General features: G+C 41.5%; 1 long non-coding RNA gene across 1 annotated transcript in view; it reads left to right on the plus strand.

Annotated features, from left to right (window-relative positions):
* The window catches only part of LOC126416373 (uncharacterized), a 2268185-nt gene that overhangs the window by 373185 nt on the left and 1875896 nt on the right, over positions 1-19104 (plus strand). The window lies entirely within an intron of this gene.

Here is a 19104-nt window from a genome sequence, read left to right on the forward strand (position 1 = left end):
TTTTCTAGTGTCAATGGTTACATGGCTTTATCGTTACGTTATAATTTTTTAACTTGTAGTTAAATGTTATGCTTCATGTCCTTTGTGAGCAGCCGTTGAGTCACTGAATATTGTAATATAATAAGGATTTATATCTGTCTAACTGATATTTAAATAGGTCATAGCCAGAAATCATGAAAAAGTGTGGCGCAATCAGTCAAATTCTTCCCTGTCATCCAAACGCTAGCACTTATATTACGCTGAAAGTGAGACAGAAGTGAGTTTTACAAAACTATAATTTAGAGATAAGCTTTTCATGTGTTCGAAAATATAGGGTATCATAAATTTTAGAAATTTACGTGCTAATCACGCAACTACTCTCCCAAATTTATGTTCGTTAGAGAAACATGAGCTGTTAAGTCATTATAAAAGCTATATGGAGGGTATAAATTAAAACAGGACAGACATGCACCTTACTGCAGTAGATGCTCCTGTCGATTATGCGTGTATGCAGACTAATCATCTAAGGTCAACAACCTTGTGGTCATCCCATCACTACAGAGTGAGTGTACGCCATTTTTACCGGAGAAAATTCTCTAATAGCCCAGTATTCACCTAGTGGGATGTGGAGAAGAGCCTAAAAACCATATCGAGGAGGGGTGGCACACCGCCCTCGTCGTTAAACCGCCAGGCGTGCTCGTACGACGTCCAACACCCTTATCCGTGTCCCGCTAGTGGGCACTTTAATGCATGTAGGCATACAAGCGGGAACTGAAATACTTATGAACTGTTCTCGTAAGTAGGTTCCTAACAACAGTGCAGTGAAACTTGCTGGGAGATTAAGACTCTGTACGTATCGAGACTGGAACACAAGACCTTTGCATTACGTGGCCAGGTGTTCTACCACCTGAGATACCTGATCACGATTCGCGGCCCGTGCTCACAGCTCTACCTCCGCCAGTACCTCATCTCATAACTTACAGACATCGCAGAAGTTCTCCTGCGCAAATTGCGGAATTAGACATCACGGGAAAGGCAATGGTGTATTGGTGGAAGTAAAGCTGTGAGTAGGGGTGCTGAGTCGTGATCGGATAGCTCAGCTGGTAGAACACGTGCCCACAAAAACCAAAGATCCCAAGTTTGAGTTTCGGTCCGGCTCAGATTTTAATCTGCCAGAAAGTTTCGTATCAACGCACACTGCACTGTTGAGTGAGAATTCTTCCTCGAAACAGTGCAGTGCATTGCACGTTTATCATAATACCTGAAATACTCCTCTGTGATACAGATAAGCGGGAGATTGACTCAATAATTTAAATCACTGTAGACTAAGGACTCTCATGGATATGATGGAGTGCCTAGTATATTAAAGTACTGTGCTGCACATGTTAGACCTGTACTTACCCATATTTGTATTTTTTCCTTTAGGAATGGTCACTTTCCTGAACGATTGAATTACCGCCGCTTTATAAAAAGGGAGAAAGTTATAATGTAGACAATTTTAGACCTATTTATACGTCATCAGCGTACGAGTAGAATGTCATCAGCGTTTGCTAAAGTTATTGAAAAAGCTGTGTGTGTAAGGATAATTCATCATTTTATATCACATAATTTTCTATCAAATGTTCAGTTCGGATTTAGAAGTCGTTTATCAACTGAAAATGCTATTTTCTCTTTCCTCTGTGAGGTACTGGATGGGTTAGACAAAAGGTTTCGAACACTAGGCAAATTTTTGATTTAACTAATGTGTTTGATTGTGTTTATCACAAAATATTGCTCCAGAAGTTGGACCATTACGGAATACGGGGAGTAGCTCACAACTAGCCCTCCTCCTACTTTAATAACAGACAGCAAAGCGTTATTATTCATAGTGCTGAGAATGGCTGTGATGTGGGGTCTGAGTGGAGTACAGTCAAATGGGGGTGCTCCAGGGATCAGTGTTGGGCGCACCGCTGTTGCTTATTTACATAAATGATATGTCGTCTAGTATTGCCGGTTACTCTAAGTTATTTCTGTTTGCTGATGACTCTAGCTTGGTAGTAAAGGATGTTGTGTGCAACAGTGGCTCTGTTTCAAATAGTGCAGTTCATGACATTAGCTCATGGCTTGTAGAAAATAAACGAACGCTAAATCACAGTAATACTCAGGTTTTACAGTTTCTAACACAATTCAAAAAGACCTGATGTTTTTATTTCACAGAATGGGCGTATGATTAGTGAAACTGAAGAGTTCAGATTTCTAGGTATTCAGATACATAGCAAACTGTCCTGAAAAGCCCACGTTCAGGATCTCATTCAGAGACTTAATGCGGCCACTTTTACTATTCGAACAGTATCAGAAGTTCAAAATGGCTCTGAGCACTATGGGACTCAACATCTTAGGTCATAAGTCCCCTAGAACTTAGAACTACTTAAACCTACCTAACCTAAGGACATCACACACACCCATGCCCGAGGCAGGATTCGAACCTGCGACCGTAGCAGTTCCGCGGTTCCGGACTGCAGCGCCAGAACCGCACGGCCACCGCGGCCGGAAGTATCAGAAGTAAGTGATCGTTCGACACGAAAATTAGTCTACTTTGCTTACTTTCATTCTCTTGTGTCGTATGTTATATATTTTGGGATATCTCTTCCCATTCTAAAAGGATATTTTTGGCTCAGAATCAGGCGCTTTGGGCAATAAGTGGTGTAAGTTCACGAACCTCTGTACACTAGCCTGGGTATTTTGACATTGGACTCTCAATATATATATTCTTTACTGTCGTTTCTTGTTAACAATACCAGCTTATTCACAAGAATGAGCAACTATCTTCTCAGTTAATACTCGGCAGAAATCCAACCTGCATTTGGATCGGACTTCCTGAACTCCTATGCAGAAACGTGTGCAGTATAGTGCTGCATCCATTTTCAATAAGCTCCCACAAGAATTCAAAAATCTTAGCAGTAGTCCACGCGCTTTCAAATCGAAACTGAAGAGTTTCCTCATGGGCCACTCCTTGTATTTTGTTGAGGTGTTCCTTGATAACTTAAGGTAATTCTTCTGTTATATTGTTGATTGCGCTTACTCAAACGTATGGCTTAACCTTTTTGGGTTCATATACATTTTATTTTTATCTGTTATTACTTTTAAGTTGTAAATTCATGTACTGGCAGGTTCCATGACCTTGGAGATTTACTCCTCAATTTTATCCTACAGAACTTGACGTGTAAATAAAAAATAACAATAACAGCACTCGCCGTAGCCCTTTGGATATCTTTATTAAAACTGATGTAAAGTGTTCGAGGATATAGGACTTCAATGGAAGCGGGAAACACGATCATGTATTGCAGATATCAAATATGAAGAAAATGACTGACTTCGCGCTCAGTAAAGGAAGATGTCAACAAAAACTTAGTCGTACAGTAGTTATAAAATAAATAAGATCCCCTTTGATTAGGTTAAGAAGACTTCTTCTATTATCAGAAGACACAATTACCAATTTATTATGCGCCTCAGTAGCCGAGGTAGCTACGCAAGCCTATATGGTGGCGCTCGACTCGGAGTAAGCTGGTTCGAATCCTGGTAGTGGATGAAATTTTCGCTGCCTGCATTTGGCCGGTAAGGGGACGAGATGACCCTAGTTCCAGATCATCAGTCATTACGCCATTGTCTCGGATTGAGTCCCAAAACTCGCAGCAGTGTCTTATAAAGTAATGGTGATCCGTTCTTCGGATGGGGACGTTAAGTTTGGCGGTCCCCTTGGTGCCATTAGAGAGGAGGAGGCTATGTGGCGGCACCAGAAACCATCCCCTCGCTTCATTATGAGAGGGTGAATCAAATGAAAACATGATTTTTTTAAAAAATATATTAATTATTGTGCAGAAGTGGTACAAATCTGTATCACTATTCAACATAATCTCCCCCACGCTCAATTCAAGTCCTCCAGTGCTTACAAAGCGCATAGATTCCTTTAGAAAAAAAAAAACTGTTGGTAGTCCGCGCAACCAGTCATGCACCGCGAGGCGTACCTCTTCATCAGAACGGAACTTCTCTCCTCCCATTGCGTCTTTGAGTGGTCCAGACATATGTAAATCACTTAGGGCAAGGTCTGGTGAGTATGGTGGATGAGGAAGACACTCAAAATGCAGGTCTGTGATTGTTGCAACTGTTGTACTAGTAGTGTGGGGCCTTGCATTGCCATGGTGCAAAAGGACATCTGCTGACAGCAATCTACGTCGCTTTGATTTGATTGCAGGCTGCAGATGATTTTTTAGGAGATCTGTATATGATGCACTGGTGACAATGGTCCCTCTAGGCATGTAACGCTCCAAAATGACGCCTTTTTCGTCCCAAAAGAAAGTCAGCATAACCTTCTCTGCTTTGGTTTTGGTGATGAGGAATGGCGCCATTCCTTGCTCGCTCTCTTCGTTTCCGGTTGGTGGATGTGAACTCGGGTTTCGTCCCCAGTGACGATTCTTGCAAGGAAGCCATCACCTTCTCGTTCAAAGCGCCGAAGAAGTTCTTCACAAGCATCAACACGTCGTTCTCTCACTTCAGGAGTCAGCTGTCGTGGCACGCATCTTGCAGACACTCTGTGAAACTAGAGCACATCATGCACAATGTGGTGTGCAGACCCATGACTAATCTGTAAACATGCTGCAATGTCATTCAGTGTCACTCGGCGGTTTTCCTTCACTATGGCTTCAACTGATGCTATGTTCTGTGTAGTTGCAACTCGTTGTGCCCGACCTGGACGAGGAGCATCTTCCACTGAAGTCACACCATTTGCGAACTTCCTACTCCCTTCGTAGACTTGCTGCTGTGACACACATGCATCATCGTACTGAACCTTCATTCGTCGATGAATTTCAATAGGTTTCATACCTTCACTACGCAGAAACCGAATGACAGAACGCTGTTCTTCCCTGGTGCAAGTCGCTAGTGCGGCGGCCATCTTTATACTGATACTGCAACGTTATGTGTGCATCCGCACTATGCTGCCACCTACAGGCCATTCTGCACGCTGTTTGTAGCACGCTTACCAATTTACAGAAAAACGGCGCTAAATTTAGATTTGTTATTACAAATTTAAGGTTTTCATTTGGCTCACCCTCGTATAAATATAACAGCACACTATACACGCAGCCTTTGAACTCACCTGAACACAAATGCTCATACGACTCTACTCTCACATATATGTAAGGAAAGAGAGCAATGTGTGCCCAAGAATAACACTGTTTCCGACCATGTCACAGAATCTACTCGGTAGGATACTTCCAGAAAACAACGCTTTACGACATTTAATTTAATTTTTACGACGGTATTACTCTTTTCAAGCTATGAGTCAGTTGTTAACACAAAATAACAAAATATTCATAATCACCTGTTTTACAATGAGAACGTACATCACACTGTCTCGAATACTTTAAGTTTCACGTGAATACAACCGATGTACGCAGTACAGGGCGGGATGATGCCATTGGCAGAGGATGACACAGTGGTACAACGTGACTCGTCAGAGTGAGTCCGTGGCGCTCGTTACGTCGTTGTCTGGTGACAACACAAGCATCAGGAAAGGGAAACCGAAGTGCCTTAGACCGCTCTCTGGCTTGTGCACTCGACTCGACGAATGAATGGAGAATATGCAGAGAAGCAGCGATACACATGTTTACCGTAGCATCTCATGTTTTTCAGGTTTTCGTAAACTATGAGTGTGTACCACGCAAAGGTCACTCCGCTGCGTGCAGTAATTGCAGGACATGACATTCTCTTTTAAATATTTTTCGAACATGTTAAATTGCACATCACGTCAGTGGTAGACTACAAGAGGTCGCTTAGAATTATCTCACTGTATAAATAGCATTTAAGTGTAGTATATGCAATATTTTGTGATATTTTTCAGTTTCAAACAGTGATAATAGTAATTCTTCTGGTTGTTGTAATCATTTCCGCCATCTACAGACCCAGCTGTTTCATCAGAACTCTTCCGATTTCTTGTGCTCGCATTTTAGTTTTAGCACAGTATTCTCGCATTGATTACATACGCTGTTACTTCCTCATCTAAGTCCATATTTCACCAGTTTTTAGTTTCGGCTTTTCGGCGAAACCAAGGTTCTCCAGGAATTTCGTTTTGACTGGAATGCGTTTCTGTGCTATCCCAATTTCTTGCAAGTCTGTTTTTACGTCTGTGAATCACGCCTCTCTTTGATTGTTGATAAAGAGCCAGAAGATATGACTGCTCAAGTCTTGCAGTACTCATACGATCGAGATACACTGTTAGACCTTAAAATTTCGACAACAATAACGAAAGCATTTGACAGAATTTTACTTGCTGCGGTGTATACGGTGTAGCTGGAAGAATACAAGATTAAATTCATAGGCTATTTGCGGATACACAAAATTTAGGACAGACACCTGCGAACACTGACAGCAGCAACGGCTGTAACACAGCTGGTCAGCAGGCCATACTGAACTTCGATGACAGATATTGCTAAGCGAAGTACTAGGGCCGTTCAATAGGTAAAGCAACACATTTTTTTATCAGGCAATTGCCGTTGAAAAAATGCGGAATTTGTTTTGCCACGTCGTGAAATATTCCTGCTTTAGCCCCTGTAGTTTCATGAAGTTCCGATAGGCGACTGCGCTATACGCAGATTCAAAATGGCGCCTGTGACGAAAGTGCCCTCCAAGCAGAGAACTGTCATTGAGTTTCTTCTGGCGGAAAACCAAGGCATTGCATATATTCGTAGGCGCTTGTTAATTGTCTACGGAGACTTGGCTGTAAATAAAATCACGGTGAGTCGTTGGGCGAGGTGTCTGTCATCATCTCAACAAGGCCGCGCAATTCGGTCTGATATCCTAAGGGCCGCCCGGCCACACGCAGCTGTGACTGATGTAGCGTTAGAACATGTGAACACTCTCATTCGAGGTGATCTAAGAGTCACATTGAAACACCTCTCTGCACAGCTGGACGTCTCTGTTGGTAGCGATGACACTTGCGTCCACCAGTTGGGGTACAAGAAGGTGTGTGGCAGCTGGGTTCCTCTTCGCCTAACGGAAGACCATAAAGAGCAAGCGCGTGGCGAGGCTTACCGTGACAATTTCTTGACGAACCTCGTCACAGTCGATGAAACAGGGAGTGGCGCGGAACCACCTCTCCTCCGAAGAAAATGTTCAAAGTCGAACCCTCAGCCAGTAAAGCCATTGTGACAGTACTTTGGGACTCTCAAGGCGTTATTCTGTTCAATGTCCTCCATCACGGCGGAACTATCAACTCTGAAGCGTATTGCGCTAACCGTAGGAAACTGGGGAAACGATTCAGCGTGTTCCTCGCCACAAAAATGCAAACGAACTTCTCCTTCCGACTTCCGTCTGTTTGCACGCCTCACGAAGCTGTACACGGAAGCTGGGGAGGCTATTGATGCAGCAGGAGACGTTGGCTCCGATGTCAACCAGTAAAGTGGTACCATGCTGGTATACAGGCTGTCCCTGTAAAGTGGCGTGCCGCAGTCGCACGGAACGTAGTTTATGTTGAAAAACAGGTTTCTGTGGACAGTAGAGTGGTGAATAATGTGATGTATTGGAATCCCGAATAAAACCAATCTGCTTTCAGAAAAAAATGTTGTATTACTATGTTGTATTGCTTACTGGACGACCCTCGTTTTTTCAGCAGGTGGTGACTCGCAACTCGTGAGCAGTTGAAAACAATCGTAACTGCTGATAAAATTCCATTAGGTAATTTATATATTTAGAACGAAATTTTCGCTCTACAGCGGAGTGTGCGCTGATATGAAACTTGCTGGCAGATTAAAACTGTGTGCCCGACCGAGACTCGAACTCGGGACCTTTGCCTTTCGCGGGCAAGTGCTCTACCAACTGAGCTACCGAAGCACGACTCACGCCCCGTCCTCACAGCTTCACTTCTGCCAGTTGGTAGCTCGGTTGGTAGAGCTCTTGCCCGCGAACGGCAAAGGTCCCGAGTTCGAGTCTCGGTCCGGCACACAGTTTTAATCTGCCAGGAAGTTTCGTATCAGCGCACACTCCGCTGTAGAGTGAAAATTTCATTCTAGAAACAACCCTCAGGCTGTGGCTAAGCCATGTCTCCGCAATATCTTTCCTTTCAGGAGTGCTAGTTCTGCAAGGTTTGCAGGAGAGCTTCCGTAAAGTTTGGAAAGTAGGAGACGAGGTACTGGCGGAATTAAAGCTGTGAGGACGGGGCGTGAGTCGTGCTTGGGTAGCTGAGATGGTAGAGCACTTGCCCGCGAAAGGCAAAGGTTCCCAGTTCGAGTCTCGGTCTGGCACACAGTTTTAATCTGCCAGGAAGTTTAAATTTATATATTGACGATGTGTTACGATGAGACAACAGTGGTTTTATTATTTGTCGTCAGTGGTTTTATATTCGCCTAATGTGCTGATGATGGTGTGCCCAACGAAATTGGTTGTAAAGCAAAGAATTTTATCAGCAGCTCTAGACGGTAATCATGACTTTTTCAGATACGGGTACGTCATTACTCGTTGCTAGCCGTGGCTGCCGACTGCTAGTGTGTCACTTGCTTGGTAATCGAAGATCAAATGTTCTGAGCTGGTGAGCCAAATGCAGAACGTGATTTACTGCTGCAACAGGACAGCACCTTCGGCCTAGACGTATCTCAGTACAGCACGAGTAATAGCCGTTTTTGGGTTATATTGTCATCATTATCATCTTGCAAGGATTAGGTGTTATAGTCACCTATTGAGGTCTTCATTATCCATCCATCTCTTACGAGGTTCAATCTCTTACGAGGTCTACCTCCTTCTCTCTTTCCAATTGGCCCAAAATTCATGATCTCTTTCGGCAATCTACCTTCTGTCAATCTACCAAAAATGATAGATTTCATTCTGTTCTCTTCTGTCTTCTCATTAGCTGAAAAGATTCTTAAATGCAATTTTATTGTTCATTCCTTATTTTGTCCTTTTTATTACAACCCCTTATGTATCTTATGAACTTCATCGCTACTGCCTATATTTATGGTTTTTCTTCTTTTTTTTATGGTCTATGGTTCGGAATTAGATTACCTACAGCCATAATTTTATAGAATTGGATTTGTGTTTCCTTTCTTGTCTCTCTTCCCAAAGTCCTTCCAACTGTTCCGCAGTGAGCTTGATATTTGTTAATCTTCTTCACAATGTCTTAAAACTAATATTAAATCCTAGAAAACTGAAATGCGTTACTTGGTCTAGAATTTTCTGATTCATTATTATTTTCTATCGGACTTGATTCTTCCCTCTGAACGTCATTGTCTTTGACTTATTTCCAATATAGTTAAGATGTAGTATATTCCGTTTTGACTTACTCTATATACCACTCTTCAAGTGATCTCGTATTTCCTGTGTAACTATCTGGTGATCAGCGTATAGCGCAGTATTCAATGGTGTGCTAAATTCTATTTTAATTGATAACTGTGTTTCATATTTTCAATATATAAGTTAAACAAAGTGGGTGATGGACTACCACCGTTGTTGGACACCTCGATTTATTAAAGTTTCATCCGACGATTTCGAACATGAACTTAGAACTATTTTCGCATAGAGGTTCTTTATGGAATTAATAAAGTGTTAAGGAAAAGATTATTTCCAATATTGTCCAAAAAGGTGTCTGACCTCATCGAAGGCTTTTTCGTAATCAATAAATTCTCATTGCCTTTCTAAGACGAATTCCTAAATTTTTTCAATAATTTGTCTTATTGTAAATATACTATCGTTACACGAACGTCCCTGCCTAAAGACTGATGGTTCATCTGAGATTGTTACATAAGAGATAGTTTTTAATCGTTGATTAATAAATTTCTCATAAATTTTATATCCTACTTTTAGTTCAGTTATTAAACTTACCAATGAAATTTTAAAACATGCGTAACACTGTGCTGCCTGTGACAGTGTAATTTTATATTGCTAACGCGTTCGGTTCTGAACCATCATCAACGGCAGCTGTACAACATACAAAATGGATAATGCTACGATGCGAAACGGAATAAGAAAAACAGGAAAACCGTAAAATCGATCAAAATACAGTCGAAAATTATCACGTATGTATCACATGTCACACATGCTTTAAAATATGTTATCACAGGGAACCACAATTGCCAAGACAACTTCTTTGGATGCTGTCAAATCTGTCATCATTGACATTGAAGTTCTTTGACTTGTATTGCTGTATATCACTTATTGTCCTTGTGTCAATATGTCATCATATTTTTATCTCGTTACAGTTTTCGATTCCATATTATATTGACAATTATGGTTTCATGTGATAATTTATTTTAATGCATGTACATTTGTGATAATTTTCATAAGCATTTTGATCGTTTTTACTCTTTTTCTGTTTTTCTTATTTCGTTTGACATTGTCACATTGTTCACTTATGTATGTTGTACAGCTGCAGTTGATGATGGATCACAACCGAAACTGGTAGCAAAAGAAAATGACATTGTTACATTTGATGCATTTTTTAAAATTTGTACATGATGTTGACCATCGCCTCAGAGCCTCCTCACACACGGGTACGTCTGTCGCACATCTGTACGAAGAACCAGAATACGTCGGATAAAAAACGACGGGGTGCCCTGTGTTATTGTTGGGCGCACTCTTTCTCCTGCCGCGTCAAGGGAAGCCTCAGCAATGGTCACTGCACTGCCAGTGGTCGTCCAGACATGGTCGTTCTACTGTTGTGGATACTTGTCTTGATGCCAACAGGCTAATAATCTGACTAAAGGAGGGTGACGTGTGTGTGAGATTTACTCTCTCGCGCCTTAGTCGTAATGGACCGTTGAGATCCGGCATGGTGCTACGTGTGGCCCCACCTGAACTCATTGATTATACACTTCCATGATAGTCCTGGGATCCTGATCAACATGATCAGTGATACCTGGGAACGGTAACCACCAGTCTTGATAGACTACTATCCTAAAGCTATCGAATTTCGAAACGTTCTTTTTTGTATTTATTTATTTATTTAGCTAGTGGTTGCCGTTATTAGTGATGTCTATTCCTTTTCAACTGAACTGCCTACTGACCTATTCCTTATCGCAGTATCTATAGTATCTCCAAGCGCATCTCTTCATTCCTTAGTATTTCCGTGTTCCACTTCTTTGCGTAGTGGTCCTTCCTGACTAGTCTGTTAAACTACAGCCAACTCTTCATCACTACTAAATTGTGATCTCAGTGTATATCTGCTCCTGATTTCGCCTTAAAATCCAGTATCTGATTTCAGAATCTCTTGCTGATCATGATGTAGTCTAACTGAAATCTTCCAGTAGTTCACGGCGTTTTCCAAGTATACCTCCTCCTCTTGTGATTCTCGAACAGAGAATTAAGTATTACTAGCTGAAAATTATTGCAGAACTCATTCAGTCTTTCTCCTTTCCCATTTCAAAGCCCATATTCTCCCGCAACGCCTTCGCCGACAAGCGCGTTCCCATCCCCCATAACTATTAGATCTTTGTTTAGATAATGAATTACCCGTTCAATACCGTTAGATACTTCCTCTATCTCTTTACGTTCGACTTGCGACGTTGGCAGGTATAAGCGAACTGTCGTTGTCGATGATAGTCTGCTGTATATTCTGATGAAAACAACCCTATCACTGAACTTCACAGTAATTCTCTGTCCTACCTGTCTATTCATAAAGAATCATACTCCCGTTATACCATTTACTGCTGCTATTGCTATTATCCTATACTCACCAGACCAAGAATCTTCATCTTCTTACCATTTCATTTCACTGGCCCCCCACTATATCCAGACTGAGACTTAGCATTTCATATTTCATATTTTCTATGTTCCCTACCATGTTGAAGCTTCTGATACTCCACGCCCCGACTGCGTTATCCTTTTGCTGATTATTCAATCTGTTTTACAATAATATTTTTTTATAATAGTGACGGTGTACAATAATTACTGCGTACACATTTATTGTTGTAAAAAATTGTTACTACTATGGTGGGCTCAAAAGAGCAAATTTATTTTGTTCAAATTATAGTATAACTTTCATACCGTTTATGCCAGCTTAGTTTGATAATGGTCATACGACAGAAACTACTGACGAAATGTAGAAAATAAAGGATAACTGAAGGTTCACCATTAATTTTAACAGTTATTTCGCCGCTGAATATCCCACATGCAAACATACATCAATACGTACGTCAACCACCTGCGACAGCTGATATGTCAAGTATACATACCTACCACGAAAAGAAGTACTAACACTTGTTTAGTGAAATGTTACTGGAATCCGGATAAACTTATGTGTGGGTCTTAGAGTAAAATACTTGACAGGGTGGAGAACATATGATAAAACTTTGCGAGACTAGCACTCCAGCGAAAGCAACTCATGATCAAATACTATTATCTAGAGAGGCAGAAGATATTTATAAACATCGTAATTCCAGAGATAATCATATGCATTCAAAGTAACATGACCAATGGTAGTTCCCTGTTTGTAGCTCATAATACACCTATTAGTTCTGGATCCGTTGAGCTTTCAACTGAGAGATCAATTTGATTTCTGGATATCCCTGGAAATTGGGATGAAACATTACGAAACAGATTTGTAAATCGGTCTCACAACCTAGAAGTTTTAACAGAAAATGAATCCACTTGTTCATTTACGCGATGAGATTCCTGAGATAGGCATAAAACTCGTGCCTCTATATATCTGGGTCACCACCGAGAGTCCGAACCTCCATCGTGCGACGACCTGATTCGAGAGTGCGGTGCCGGCACCTCGCCCTTCGACGTTGATTAACGAAGGCAATCTGGTGGACCCTCAGCTCTCACATATCACGAAAGCCAGCTAACGAAAGTCTCACTGATGGATGCAGCTCCAGCATTTTCTTGAATATCCTGTAGCAGTTCTAGTACGTTCTCCGTGAGGGAGAATTTTAGTAGCTCTGGAGACATTCCTCAAATGTTGATTGTATGTGTACTGAAATAAAACGCTCCAGCTGCCAGATAATTTGTAGTTGTGTTTGCACAACACTGTTGAACTACATTACGAGTTTATGCCGAATGATGGACGCTCACGTAAAGAACTTTTATGTTAAAACCACACGCGTCTTGTTAGTTGGACTAAGAACTGGCATAAGTACTTAAAGCACTTCACACACTTCAAATATTGTTGACAATACCGTTGCATGAAGCTAAAACTACACTGTCACGGGAGAGTCTGATCTCTGCAAATCTGGGTAGGTGTTGGTGGTCTTAGCTGTTTTTGTTAGCTGTTCCTGCTCATCACGTACATTGAAGAACCAAAGAAACTGGTACACCTACCTAATAATGTGTAGGATTCTCTCGAGCACGCAGAAGTGCCACAACATGACGTGACATGCACTCCACTAATGTATGGTGTAGTGCTGGAGGGAACTGACAACATGAATACTGCAGAGCTATCCAGCAATCCGTAAGAGTACGAGGGGGTGGAGATCTCTTCTGAATAGCACGTTGCAAGACATACCAGTTATGCTCAATAACGTTCATGTCTGGGAAGTTTGGTGACGAACGGAAGTGTTTAAACTCAGAAGAGTGTTCCTGGAGCCACTGTGTAGCAATTCTACACGTGTGTGGTGTCGCATTGTCCTGCTAGAATTTCCCAAGTCTGCCGGAATGCACAATGGGCATGAATGGATGCAGGCGATCAGACAGGATGCTTACGTACGTGTAGCCTGTCAGAGTCCTATATAGAAGTATTCAACTGCACACACCCCACACCGTTACAGAGTGTCCACCAGCTTGAACAGTCTCCTACTGACATGCAGGCTCCATGGATTCAAGAGGTTGTCTCCACACCCGTACACGTCCATCCGCTCGATACAATTTGAAACGAGACTCGTCCGACCAGGTAACATGTTTCCAGTCATCAACACTCCAATGTCCGTGTCGACGCGCCCAGGCGAGGCGTAAAGCTTTGTGTCGTGCGGTCGTTAAGGACATACGAGTGGGCCTTCGGCTCCGAAATTCCATATCCATGATGTTTCGTTGAATGGTTCGCACGCTGATACTTGTTGATGGCCCAGAATGGAAATCAGCAGCTATTTGCAGACGGGTTGCACTTCTGTCACCTTGAACGATTCTCTTCAGTAGTCGTTGGTCTCGTTCTTGCAGGATCTTTTTCCGGCCGCAACGATATCGGTGCTTTGATGTTTTACCGGAATCCTGATAGTCACGGTACACTTGTGAAATTTCCGTTCGGAGAAATCCCCCCCTCATCGCTACCTCGGATATGCTGTGTCCCAACGCTCTTGCGCCGGCTATAACACCACGTTCAAACTCACTTAAATCTGAATAACCTGCCATTGTAGCAACAGTAACCGATCAGTAAACTGCGCCTGGCCCTTGTTGTCTTATATAGTGGTTGCTAACAGCTGCGCCATATTCTTCCTGTTAACATATTTCTGTATTTGTATACGCATCCATATACCAGTTTCTTTGGAGGTTCAGTGTGTATTAGTAAACTGCTACAGCCACTCATGCGCAGTTACAGGTCGCCTAACGCTTTCCAGAGGAAACAAAAGCGTGATTTTAAATCTTTTATATAAAAATTAAAAATTTAAAATGCCATCAAATCTACTCGCTAAGACGTATTATCTTACGTTACAGATTCAACACAATAAGACAACTACTGATGTTAGAAACGACGTATGCAACTCCAGGCAGCGTAAATCACGGTGCACGATTTCCAAAAACTGCACTCATACAGTATTTGAGAATGAGCGCTCTTACGGACTTGCAACAATCGTTAAACTGTTTCAGATCTTTAAATTTTTTTCCTCTCTGGCACCGTCACAGAACACTGGAAGTTAAACAGTTCATCGCCTACCACATGTTAGCTGCTCATACAGTAAATCCTCAGAATCATGAATGACGTTTTAATTTAATTCATTGTAACAATACAGGCTTGTTTTTTCTACCCAACTGCGTTAACTTATACCTTTCCACGTATAGAATAAACTACCATACATCACACCTAATAGAAACTCTGTTCAAATCTTCCTGTATCGTCCGACACTCGCTCAACGAAGACCCTTTATCGTATAGTACAGCACAACCAGCAAACAATCGCCAATCGCTGCTCACCATTTCTGTCGAATCGTTTATATCTATGGAGAACAAGAGTGGTCCTATCACACGTCTCTGGGAAACTGTTGACGATACCTTTGTCTACGCTTATCACTCAACGTCCAGGACGAAGTACTGGGATTTTTAATGAAAAAGTCTTCGAGCCACTTACGTGTCTCAGAACAGGTTATGTATGCTTAGAACTCCCGTAATGTTTCCAGTGGGACACTGTGTAGAAGTCTTTCCGGAAATCTAGGAACGTGGAATCTGGCTATAGTCCTCCATCCATGGTTCGCTGGATATCTTGCGAGAAAATGGCAAGCTAATTTCAAAGGTGTGGTGCTTTCTGGACGCATATCGCCTTACTCACAAAGTAAATATTCCGTCATGATTAAGTGGGTCGTCTCAGGTAAATCAGTACCGCCACAAACGGGAACCGCTTAAGACTACCGTCAAATGTACACATACATCAGAAGTAAACTCATTTCCATAGTAATTCATCGCCGTAGAGACTCAGTGAGTCCAACAGGAGACACGTGTGTCGATAGTATCACGTTTCAACGTAACCAGATGAGTTACAAGTACTGATTATGGAATTCTGTTGCCTTTTATTTCGAAATACGTTGAATATAAGCTTCCATTAATCTCTAAAACACGAATGATTTTCGGACATTGGTTTGAATGGGCTAGTTTCCTTGTTTCGGTATGAAGAATCCGCCTCCAGGCTTTATAGCAGTATTTCTGTTACAATGTGTGTGAATGCACCAACATTAATCTTGTATTCATTGGGCAGAACTCATTTTATGAATTATTGTCCTCATATTGATGCAAGCCAATTCGAAACTTTTGTCCCCGTGGAAGGACGTCCCGGGAGAAATATCTCAGCTGTTATTTATGTAGAATACTGTATGTCGAATGAAAAACGGCGTTCAAGGGAGTAATTTCGGGGAAATCCTCGTTTATTGAGCTGTACTCACAGAGAAGGGACGTTCATTCATTTGTAGTAAGTTTTTCTGTTTCTAGGAAGTGACTGAAATCCGACCGTTTTCGTTGACCCGGTTATTATGAATGGATGGCTGCCATAATAAATATTCTGCAAGAAATTTGTCACAGTATCAAACTGATCCCAAAAATTATGATGTTTTTGGAACAGTTAGAAGATGTATTCTATATCCCCTTTGTAGGTTCAAATCCTTGACGAAGGCTGTTTCGCTTATATTCTCTTGGGCATAATGCTTTCACGCCTACACACTGCAAGGAAGACTTTATGACCTGTAATGAGATCGCGTCGTCGTATGGGTGTGCATCTTTTCTTCAAATATTACGTCAGTTTCACAGACTAGGTCGTTTCAAAGGTGGCGTTTCATTTATTTTGCTCTCTATGGTAAAGCAAGGTACCGTGGTGTTTAGCATAATTGGTTAGTGTCAATGATACGTTTCATAGATGTTACTCTCTACTGTAAAGCAGGCTACTGCACTTATTAACACAGTGGAATCGCATTTGGAAGGAGAGGGGTTCAAATAGCCCTTGTGACCACTCAGATTCCGGATTTCCAAAGTTTCCCCAGATCGCTTAACGCTTCTTTGAAAGGAAGACGGACGCGGTTTTGTATCTATCTTTTGTCTGTTCGACATTCTGCTCCGTCTTTAACGACTTTGGCATTGATTAGTCTTTAGGCCGTACCCTCTTTCCTTCGTTTCTGTTCTATGCGTTCGGCTTCCATGTAATTAATTTTATTGAAGATGTCTATGATTTCAACTTCCTCTATGAATTGTTTAATTTGGCTATTCCAATACAGCATAGACAAAAAGTATTACGACAGTGCATTCGGAAGCGTTTCTACAGCTGTGTGCCATGAATTAGTTACTCTGAATCATCAATATAGCGGAGATGCTGAGTTGTAGACAGCACAACAAATATAATTTCACAATTAAAGCTTTCGGCTGTTGGCCTCCGTGAACAATACACACACACACACACACACACACACACACACACACACACACTAGCGCGCGCGCGCGCGCACGCAAACGCAGCTCACACACACTACTGCAGTCTCAGGCAACTGAAACCACATTCTGAAGTACTTTGGAGAAGTTACTAAACTGGTGTCTAATGCATCTAACCTTTTCATTGTACGAAACGTCGAGGAAACTTAAATAATCTAAACTATGTTACTCTAAAACTGAGTACGAAGATGACGTAAAAATTTGTAGCTCAATGATCTCTAATTACGAATTTCTCACAAAATAATCAACCGCACTGAACAGGCAGTTGCATTGCGACTAGAAACGTGTTTTCAGTGATTATGGAATTGCCAGAAGCCTGCTTTTGCACTTTATTATGACGTTTAATTAGTATGAACTGTACAACACTAAAAATGTTTTAAAAAAGAGGACAGTTCTAAAATTAAAAACTTTGGAGCACATATTGCTCACATTAATTCCAAGTTTGAATTCAGCAGATAACAGGCAACAGGAAAAATCATACTTTTAGTTTCAAAATTCCTCACACAAAACGAAAGTTTCCTCAGTTAACGACAAATAGAAGTGAGAAAATAGATCACACCATTATTAAATATGAGGTGTCGTAAGAGTGACAGCAAAATTTAGCTACTACACTCTCACTGGCAAATACTTTCTTCTCTGCACACATGACTAAAACAAGGCAGAGGAGGAGAGGACACTAAATAACATATAAGATTCATTTGATTGATTGAATTTGCTGTGACCAGAAAATCTAGAAAAGACTAAATCAAATACACTTACAAACTTGGTGTAATTAACATCCAGAGAAAAAAAAATACTTTAAGACAGGATGGAAAAAATATCTTTTGTAATACACTTCTACACAAAAGTTATAACATTTGAATACTTTTTAACATCAGGAACTTTGAATGTTGGACAAATCTGTACATGTTATGAAAGAATTAAGAGCAGTTCGGACTGAGAACAGTATGACCGAGGTAAAATAAGAGGGCGCAATATATTTAAACTGACAATATGAGAGACAGGAGAGGCACACCTGCTAATGACAATTTGAGACAGGAGTGATTATTGACCCCATCCCCTCTCTAATGAAATGGACAAGAGTTGACGCTTTCTCAGTTCTCGCACTTAGCAACCTTTTTTTAACAGACACCTACAACCTTGACTCGTTAGTATGTTAATATTGCCAATAACTATACTAAATCATCGGTGAAGTGTCGTTTGGGTCGAGGAAACGTTCAGCTACGCCTGTCGTAAAGAAAAGAACCAGAAGTTGTATATTTTAAAGTGAGTTATGATACGGGAATAAAATTTGGACTACGGAAATTTGCAAAAGCTTGTAACGTAAATGGTTCTATAATCTTATTTCCTTCAAGAGCTTTCCGGGCTCAATTTTGAAACAGTGAAAGCAGGTGCGTATTTGTGCACGGATTAGTAGTGCGTTCCTGGCAGACCTCGGTGAAACACTCTCTGAAACTCTGCTCCCAATATCGGTTTTCGTCATCTGTCTGTTCGTCAGAGACATTCAGGCAGCCCTCCCACCTCTGCATGTTGTATTCCTTCTGGAAGGACCCGCGCTTACCCTTCTTCCCACAGTGCTGTCGTCAGTCCATCTCGTCACGAATCGTTCTCCATTCTCTGTACAACAGCCAATAGTCTGTGCGGTCTGGCGATGTGAATCCTCGTGGCCGTGATGCGTCCTTCTGGGAACGCTTTGATGTGTTATCCACTTGAAAAGTTCCAGTAACGATGGACGACCCGACAGCAACCACATACTTTTACTACTTTTCATCTGTCGGAATGACTGTTTTCTGTTACTGAATGTACTGAATAAGCCTCGCGTGTTAATGAGATTTTTATCGTTATGGCCCATAGGCATGGAAATTCAATAAAACTGACAGCGTTCTTCATCTATAATGATGGCTTTTACCTATATAGAAAATAGTTGAAATGAGATCGCATTACGTCAGTGACCTCTACTGTATTTAGACTGAGCCTTTGTGTTTCACTCTTCAGTTTTTCTAGCTTTCCTACTACGTTCAAGTTTCTGCCACTCTGTCCTCCGACTCG

Source organism: Schistocerca serialis, chromosome 8 (assembly GCF_023864345.2).
Source record: "Schistocerca serialis cubense isolate TAMUIC-IGC-003099 chromosome 8, iqSchSeri2.2, whole genome shotgun sequence".
In the NCBI taxonomy this organism is placed as follows: domain Eukaryota; kingdom Metazoa; phylum Arthropoda; class Insecta; order Orthoptera; family Acrididae; genus Schistocerca; species Schistocerca serialis.